This window comes from Bos javanicus, chromosome 10, assembly GCF_032452875.1.
Source record: "Bos javanicus breed banteng chromosome 10, ARS-OSU_banteng_1.0, whole genome shotgun sequence".
NCBI lineage: Eukaryota > Metazoa > Chordata > Mammalia > Artiodactyla > Bovidae > Bos > Bos javanicus.
The window spans coordinates 66122418-66132409 of record NC_083877.1 but is presented as its reverse complement, the minus strand read 5'-3'; the positions used below and the strand labels follow the sequence as shown (position 1 = coordinate 66132409).

General features: G+C 41.2%; 1 non-coding gene across 1 annotated transcript; it reads left to right on the top strand.

Moving 5' to 3' along the window:
* Positions 1-6704: 6704 nt before the first annotated feature.
* TRNAC-GCA (transfer RNA cysteine (anticodon GCA)) lies at positions 6705-6775 on the top strand. The gene has a single exon. It is a non-coding gene; the product is annotated as a tRNA-Cys (tRNA).
* The last annotated feature ends 3217 nt before the right edge of the window (positions 6776-9992 follow it).

The following is a 9992-nucleotide window of genomic DNA, read 5'->3' as shown; positions in this document are numbered from 1 at the left end:
GGAGTGGGCTGCCATTTCCTTCTCCAATGCATGAAAGTGAAAAGTGAAAGTGAAGTTGCTCAGTCGTGTCCGACTCCTAGCGACCCCATGGATTGCAGCCTAACAGGCTCCTCCATCCATGGGATTTTCCAAGCAAGAGTACAGGAGTGGGGTGCCATTGCCTTCTCTGCAGGGATGCCCTACTAAGCCCATGTTTGGGAATAATAATTGGTGTACTTCATACAATGAGCTGGGAAATGTGTCTTGTCATGGTTCTTCTTTCATAAGCAGCAGAGATGAACTTTGAATAACTTAAGCAGAGGGAGAGTTTACTGGAAGGATATATAATAGTTCTTAGAATAGAAGAGAAAACTTAGGCACCTGGCTTGGAAAGGACAGGAATCATTATGACAGAATCTGAGGATCCAGGTAACAAAAATGGATGGTCTCTCTTCAGAACGTGTCTGCTGCGTTGAATCCACTTCTGGCATTTTTTAGTCTATGACATTTTACTTAAAGCCCAAATCTCATTTATCTCAATGTTTCATTTGAGTGTAAAATTCTTCTAGTTTTCTTGTAAGTTTAATTTTCCATTTTCATCCCCATTAGAAAGGCCAGCAGAGTCCTTTGTGTTTACATGTCTCCTTTAAAGGATATTTTTCTCCTTTTTACCCTGGTATATATTCCTAGACTTAATATTGGTTCAAATACAGGTGTACTTACATTTAAAAACAGATATAAGGAAATGACTACACTACCTAAGCTCAGCTAACATGAGCTAAAGTTAGAAAAACACGTTTTCTTTTTGTTATTCCTGCATAAACCATACTACTAGTCTTCATTATCAGAGCATTGTTGAAATACCTTCACTGTTTATTTGTTCATTCATTCACTCATTCATTTTTATTTATTCACCAAACAGTTATTAGCTACCTACATTTGTCATGCCTTACTTTTTTTCCCTAGGGCTTCCCTGATAGCTCAGTTGGTAAAGAATCCACCTGCAATGCAGGAGACCCTGGTTAGATTCCTGGGTCAGGAAGATCCACTGAATAAGGGATAGACTACCCACTCCAGTATTCTTGGACTTCCCTTGGGGCTCAGCTGGTAAAGAATTTTCCTGCAATGTGGGAGACCTGGGTTTGATCCCTGGGTTGGGAAGATCCCCTGGAGAAGGCGAAGGCTACCCACTCCAGTTCTGGCCTGGAGAAGTCCATGGGGTCGCAAAGCGTTAGACACAACTGAGTGACTTTCACTTTCAGAGTTTGTTTGGCTTTTAAATGGACTTAGGAAAAAGGAGGATGAGAGGACGGTTTCAGTGAAATTAGCACAAGCTGGTCAGAGGGGACCAGAAAGAAATTTGTGATGTAGTTTCTCACTTTTGAGTCTGTATCACTGACATAGTCTAAATTTCCAGATCCTGAAGCTTATTGTTCCTGCTGCAGAAGCAACCTACCTGGCATCAGAGTTTTTCCATCCTCTACTTACCTGGGCAAAGAAGGAGCTTAGAGGATAAAGATTTAAGTGCTCCTGAAGGGCATGGGACTCAGGGCTCCCAGGTAAGGTTGGATCTGGTAGGGTTGTTGTCTTATAGAAGCATAAATAGCAGTCCTACAACTGACTTTTTCTCTGCTCTACTGCTTGTATTCCCATCATGTCAGGTGATCTAATAACCTATGATACCTTTTCTTCTTCAAGTCTAGGGTCTGATATTGCATTTGGCTCTCATGTCTCTTTAGTTTTACTTAATCTGTAACAAAGAATGCTCAAGCTACCGCACAATTGCACTCATCTCACACGCTAGTGAAGTAATGCTTAAAATTCTCCAAGCCACGCTTCAGCGATACGTGAACCATGAACTTCCAGATGTTCAAGCTGGTTTTAGAAAAGGCAGAGGAACAGAGATCAAATTGCCAATGTCTGCTGGATCATGGAAAAAGCAAGAGATTTCCAGAAAAACATCTATTTCTGTTTTATTGACTATGCCAAAGCCTTTGACTGTGTGGATCACAATAAACTGTGGAAAATTCTGAAAGAGATGGGAATACCAGACCACCTGACCTGCCTCTTGAGAAACCTATATGCAGGTCAGGGAGCAACAGTTAGAACTGGACATGGAACGACAGTCTGATTCCAAATAGGAAAAGGAGTACATCAAGGCTGTATATTGTCACCCTGCTTATTTAACTTCCATGCAGAGTACATCATGAGAAATGCTGGGCTGGAGGAAGCACAAGCTGGAATCAAGATTGCCGGGATAAATATCATTAACCTCAGATATGCAGATGACACCACCCTTATGGCAGAAAGTGAAGAAGAACTAAAGAGCCTCTTGATAAAAGTGAAAGAGGAGAGTGAAAAAGTTGGCTTGAAGCTCAACATTCAGGAAACTATGATCATGGCATCCGGTCCCATCACTTCATGGCAGATAGATGGGGAAACAGTGGAAACAGTGTCAGACTTTATTTTTCTGGGCTCCAAAATCACTGCAGATGGTGACTGCAGCCATGAAATTAAAAGATGATTACTCCTTGGAAGGAAAGTTATGACCAACCTAGACAGCATATTCAAAAGCAGAGACATTACTTTGCCAACAAAGGTCCGTCTAGTCAAGGCTATGGTTTTTCCAGTGGTCATGCATGGATGTGAGAGTTGGACTGTGAAGAAAGCTGAGTGCCGAAGAATTGATGCTTTTGAAGTGTGGTGTTGGAGAAGACTCTTGAGAGTCCCTTGGACTGCAAGGAGATCCAACCAGTCCATCCTAAAGGAGATCAGTCCTGGATGTTCATTGGAAGGACTGATGTTGAAGCTGAAACTCCAATACTTTGGCCACCTGATGCAAAGAGTTGACTCATTTGAAAAGACCCTGATGCTGGGGAACATTGAGAGCAGGAGGAGAAGGGGACGATAGAGGATGAGATGGTTGGATGGCATCACCGACTCGATGGACATGGGTTTGGGTAGGCTCCGGGAGTTGGTGATGGACAGGGAGGCCTGGCGTGCTGCGGTTCATGGGGTTGCAAAGAGTCAGACACAACTGAGCAACTGAACTGAACTGAATCTGTAACATTTCCACAGTCTTTCTGTCTTTTACGTTAGCATTTTTGAAGAATATAGCCCTCACTACACCTCCTCCCCTGTCCTTTTTTTCCCCCCCTCTGGCCGTGCTGTGCAGTTTGTGGGATCCTGCAATAGAAACTCTGAATCCTAACCACTGGACTGCCAGGGAATTCCTGAACCCTACCCGTTTTAAAAATAGAATAATCCTCATTTTAGGTCTGTCTGACATTTCCTTGTGATTAGAGTTAAGTGATACGTTCTAGGCCAGAGTACCACATAGGTGATATTGTGTCCTTCTCAGAGTACCACGTCTGTTCACATTGGTAATGTTAATTTCAATGACTTGCTCAAGGTGTATTCCAAATTCTCCATTATATAATTAGTGTTTCTCTCCTCACTTTTGCATCTAGTAAGAACAATCCATGAGGAGACACTTTATGATGCAAACATTCTCATCAAAATTTTCTCTAGATGTAGCATCCATTGATGAATCTTGTCTCATCTAATCTTCATTTTCATGGTTGCAAAAGAATGGTCCTCCAGGTCTAATACTACTTCCCCACCCACCAGTAAGCCATTGAATTTCATTACAGCTGAGGATTCCCTTTTCCCTCATTTAATTTTATTTACTGTCCATTTATTATTGATATGGACTTGTGAATTCCCATTTTTTTAGTGGTTTATAATTGATTGCTGTACTTCTTTTGATACTCAAATTCATATATTACATATTGCTTATGTAAATTACTAGGCAAATGTAGCTTTAGGCAGTTTACCAACATCCAGTTGGGTTATAGCCACTTAGCCCCTTCTAAAGTATAGAAATTTGGGAGCCTAGCCCTGTTATGTACCAGGTGCAATGCTGAGCAATTTAATTTCAGTGTATGTGGCATACATATATGTGCTTAGATATGAATAGACGATAGCTCACAAAAAACTGATAGCAGGGCCTACTTTGAGAGAAGGAAATGGGGGAGGAGGACTGGGGTTTGAAGTTGGAGAGAAATTTTCACTTTTGTAATATTTGAATTTTTTAAAAAATCAGGGACATATAACAAGTTATCAGTTCTTTTAAAATGTTTGTTTTCTTGTTGAATGGTTATCAGCAAAACCAGATCAGTTTGGTTCTGCCACTGAAGAACACATTTTGTTTTCCCTGTTACTAAACTTCTCAGCTTTGTGTGAAAGCTTTCTAGGCACACAGTCTTCACTGCCTTTTGTAGAATTGTTTGGTGACTACCCTTAGTGTGGGTCTGTCTTTGAAAGCAAGCTTTGAGTACCAGCACTGTAGATTTTGATTGACCCGTGGCCCTCAGTTCTCAGACTCAGAGTGTGACTGTACTGCCAGTGTTAATGCAGTGTAATTGCCATAGCAGTGGAGTGCTGCTTCCACCCTGACCTTCATTCTAGAAAGTTTTACAAGCTGGTAGAGGGGAGACTGTATGCGAAGTTGTTAGATTAAGTGCTCATCTCAAACTAATTTCTCAATCATTTGGCTGCATGTGTCCTAGGTAAGTAATGATGGCTGGATTTGTTCATGGCAGTGCTTTGGAATCTTAATAATTCTCAGGGTGTCTGCTATTGAGTAGCTGTCCTTTCCACATTTTAGATAATTGAGACCATTTTTTTTTCTATAAAGCTACACACAATATATCCTAAAGTTTCTTCCTCACTTAAAATAAATCAGTACATTCAAGACACTCGATCTCACTGTGGTAAGAAATCTCTGAACCTTGCAAAGCTCTGGATGCTCTGGCTCAGCGCAGAGAACTTTGTAACACACAACCCAGAGGGAAGCTCCGTTGGCCCCCTCACAAGCAGACTTGTGTAATTACTCCTCCATTAAGCCTGCATGCAGACCACACTGAACTCAACCATAGTCATCCTTCTTGAAAAAAAATAAAATAAAGTGGCCTTATTATAAACATGGGCAAGCTGGATTTTTTTGAGGGGCTTTTGCATTTTGGAGCCTTGTGGTTTTCTTCATCTATTTGATAATCATTAACATGCGCGGCAGTTAACCTTCCAGCAATGTGAAACTTTATATCTGAGCTTTGCAGCATCTGTCTTGAAACACAGACTGAGGTTTGCTGAGGCTGTTTTTATAATCACTGGTGGTAAAAATCAGGAAGATGCAAAATGGGCGTGTATTGAAGTGTAGTTCATCCAACATTCTAGACCTTAAATTAGAGTGATGAGCATAAACACTGCAAACAGAGTTTTTTTTTTTCCCCAACTAAATTGCAATTATATTTTAAATTACCTACAATTACCAGAAACCATCTCAAAGCTAGAAATTAACTTCTTAGGCACTGGTCCCAGCAGATCAGCTGTTAAATAGACCATCTTGTGTAGCTGACCTCCCACTCTAGTTTCACTCACACACAGCCTCACACGAACCAAGCAAGGCAGAGCCCCAGGGCGGGGCACAAGTTTCACAGTCACGTGATAGGCGTGACAGCCCAACAGGATTGTGCAGCCATATTTTTACAACTTCCTGAATTACAGTTTCATCCAGGTTCATGATGTTTAGCTGAAATACTGTGCTTGTTTTCTTTTTGCGAGCAAGTGACCATTTTATTTTAGATTTTAGTTGAATTATTTTATGCAGCAGGTTTTGTCATCTGAAATTTAGGAGCCACTAGGACTATTTCTGACTGGTCACTGTGTGACCTTGGTTAAAGTTCTTATCTTCTGGGCTTCAGAATGGGATGAGCAGTTGGGAAAGTGCCAGGTGGCCTCCCGTCAGGGCACCTGCCAAGTGGCCTACGTACATGGGTTGATTCTTTCCCATCTTGTAGTCAGTCTGCTCCCTGGTCCTGTGTTGCCACCTCCCTTTCAATGAGAGAATGGGGATACTTCCTGGCTAGTATATAACTCAGGAGAAGGCAATGGCACCCGACTCCAGTACTCTTGCCTGGAAAATCCCATGGATGGAGGAGCCTGGTAGGCTGCAGTCCATGGGGTCGCTAAGAGTCGGACACGACTGAGCGACTTCACTTTCACTTTTCACTTTCATGCATTGGAGAAGGCAATGGCAACCCACTCCAGTGTTCTTGCCTGGAGAATCCCAGGGACAGGGGAGCCTGGTGGACTGCCATCTATGGGGTCGCCCAGAGTCAGACACGACTGAAGCAACTTAGCAGCAGCAGTATATAACTCAGCACATAGTTGAGTTGAATTTAGCATGGTAGAGTACTTTAAAATGTTGAAATTTATACTTAATACATTTCAGAATGGATGAACTAGTTTAAACCTCATGGCCTCTTGTTTCTCCAGGAACCCATGATGATCCTCTTTTTCTTGAATCCAGTTTCTTGTCTTGAATTCACTCCCCTAACTGTCCCTAAAGTGATTTTTCTGAAATGCAGAGCAATGCCAATTTCCTTCTTAAAATTTTTCAAATTTTCCATTTGCCAAGAGCCATCCTGATTAGATCCCTGCCAACTTCTCTGCTTCACACTTCACTTCCACAGTATGAAATTATTTCCAATTCTCTCCCATACACCACTCTTGTATTCATATAAAACACTTCGTTTTGTACTGTCGATTTTTTCTGGCTTGCTCGCCTCTCACTTGGCTAAATCTTAACAGCGGTGTTTAAGACTGTTTAGATCGTACTTGGAGTGCATGTTTGTGTCCCCTCAAAATTCATATTATGGGCTTCCCTGCTGGCTCAGTGGTAAAGTATCTGCCTGCAATGCAGGAGACCCAGGTTCAATCCCTGGGTCGGGAAGATCTCTTAGAGTAGGAAATGGCAACCCACTTCTGTATTCTTGCCTGGAGAATTCCATGGACAGAGAAGCCTGGTAGGCTACAGTCCATGAGGTCACAGAGTCAGATACAACTGAGCATGCACAGCAAAATTCATATATTGAAATCTTAACCCTCGATGTCATGGTATCAGCAGGTACCTTTGGGAGGTGATCAGGTCATAGGCAGAGCCTGCATGAACAGGATTAGTGCCCTTAAAAAGAGGCCCCAGAAAGATCACTTGTCCTGTCTGCCATGTGAAGTTGCAGTGAGAAGACAGCCATCAGTGAGGAAGCGGACTTGCACCAGACACCAGATCTGCCAGTGCCATCATCCTCATTTCCAGAATTGGAAAAAGTCAATTTCTATTGTTTATAAGCTCCCCAGTTTATGGTATTTTGTTATATCTGCCCAAACTAAGACAGACCATATTCCCCAGAAAGCCTCTCTGAAAGTCCCTACAGTCTAGTAGATAATACTTTTTAATTTATTCACTTAATTCATATAAAGTTGAGTGCTTATTATGTACTACTCAGTGGTATTAACTAATGAGGGTCATTTTCCTCTATGAGTCGCTCTGCTCATCTCTAGGTATCAGGGAAGAGAAGAGAGCGTCCAAAGAGAGTGAGTTAGATTTCCTGGTGCACATTACCGGGAGGGCCAGATGGATGACCTTCAGGGCATGTTTGGGAGGCCTTATCTGAGAGCTGCAGAAGGGTGATGTAGAACAAATAACTACAATCATTTCTCTCAACTATGAACTCTATAAAGTTGAACTTGAGCTTAAAGTAAAAGATGGTTTTTATTGAACTAAGTTTGGTTAATGTGCTAGACCTTACAATATTAATTATACTATTATGCTATTAATGCACCCTTCCTTATACTATTAATGATGTAATATTGGAGTTACATTAAAATAGTATGATTAGGGGATAAACCAGAAAGAGGATTTGTTTTGATTATTCTGTGCCCTATAAGTCATGTCAGTGACTTGATTAAGTAATGCTTCTTTAACCCAACTTCTGGGGGATTTTTGAGAGATAGACAAATTGGTGTAGAATTAAAAGGTGACAAATAGATGGGCTAATGTATCTGCAATCCCATTATATCAATAGGAATGCTTTCAGCATCAAGAGAAAACCTAACCAAAGTGACAAACTATTTTACTCATGTAACAAGCATTCTGGAGGTAAACAGCGGTTGGTGACTGTTAACAGTGTGAAAAATACAAAGCCAGCGTTTCTCCAGTTTTGTTGGCCATTCTCTTGTGCTTTGCAAGATGGTTGCCATAGCTCTAGACATGAGTCTATATCCAAAACAGGAAGGGGGTGGCAGAAGGAAATGTGTGACAGTGTCATTTCTCCTTTATATCAGGAAAGCAAGGATTTGCCAGAACGCCTGGAGACGCTTACTTACACCTCACTGGGCCTGAAACTGCCTCAGTGGCCAACCCTAGCTTCAGGAGAGCAGGAAAGCAAATATATGGCTTTTCTAGTCTCTGTAATGCAACATGCCAAGTAAGGTAGATTTGAGAACAGGAGATGGGCTAACCAACCAATGGCTTCTGCCACATGTATCCTGTTTAATTCTCTTAGAAGTCATCAGGCTTCACTACCATTTATCAGTGTTTTGGTCTTTAGGACTCTTGTAAAGGTGGCAGAAATATGAAGTTATAGATTGTTTACAAATTTCCTCAGTTACTACAGCAATGTGCCTGCATCTTCAATGGCCCATTTCATGCCTGAGGAAGAAGCATTTGCCTGTGGTGCCAAGGAAATGTTTTGAATCCAGTTGTTTGGATAGTTTTGAAAAAAGTGCAAACAAAAATGTCTATCCTTGGTTTAATTTTTCACTCTTGTTTATCCATGGGTGCTTCTAAGAGCTTTTGCAAGTAAACCTTCCAAATCTTAAACTAAGCGTGGTAGGCAAACTATCTCACAGTTTACAACCCATCAAGAAGAATAACAATCCATTAATTCTGGTGAGGTAAGCTCAAGAAAGGGGGCATGTGGAGTAAACCAGGGGGATTCTAGCAAGTGTGAAGGTTTGAAACCATAATGTATTCTCACTGTGGTGGTATGTCCACAGACACCTCTCTGCTTTAGGAACACATGTGGCAGGATATGCTCTGACACAGTTGGCCTAAGGGCAGTACAGAGTAGTGTTTAAGATGTAAGCTCTGGAGCCAGTCTGTCTAGGCTCAAGTCCTGATTCTACAACTTACTAGCTGTGTGACCTCGGACATGTTACATAAACTCTCTGTGCCTCTAAAGCGGACAGTAGTAGTACTCAGCTAATGTATATAAATATATATGTGAAGCATTAAGAAAATTTCCCATCACATTATATACAACAACTGGTACCTATTGGCTTTTGTCATTGTATAGTGCTATTATATCACGGTAATGTCCACCAGGCCAAGTAGATTCTTTGCTTCTTCACCTTTCCCTTTTTGCTGCTTGTGCATCCTTTTGGACATTTGCCTATTATAGAGGAAGCACTCGTAAATACTCATTAATGTTTAAGTGCCTCAGAAGTAGTAGTACTTCATCACTCTGTGTACACTGTGCTATGCAATATGTATTATTATCACAATTTCACAGAAAGAAAAGGAAGTTGAGCAGAATGGTGAAAGGATTTGTCCAAGCCACACAGCTAGTAAACTTGTTGGAGTTAGAATTAGAACACAGGTATTTTGGGCTCCAAGATCTGTACTTACTCCCTTTGTGGCATTATTGAATCGAGTTATAAAACTTAAATTAGCTTTTTATGTGCATCTTTTTCTCTGCATGTAATTTTCTCATGCTCTGTGGGAAAGATTTGAGCCACAGGCATCTTTTAGGACATCTGCACAGCTCACAATCATCTTTCTCTTTCTAAAAACCATTTCAGAATCCTAATAAAGGAGGCCCCACTTTTTCAGAATACAAAACCCTTCTTTCCTAAGAGCAACCCATTCCATATGAGTGTCATAGGCCCAACTATAGGCTTCCAAGAAGAGGCAGTATCACCTAGGTTATCCCAGTAAATCAGATAACCCATCCCATAAACTACCTTAATTGGTACAGGAACTGTACATGATCAACTCAGATCAGTAAATCATTCTTTCTTGGGACTTTTTCCTAGAGTTATTTGGGAAAACAATACAAAATGTATTTCCTCTCTTTTGGGTTATTAAGCTTATATAGAATTGGAGTCTT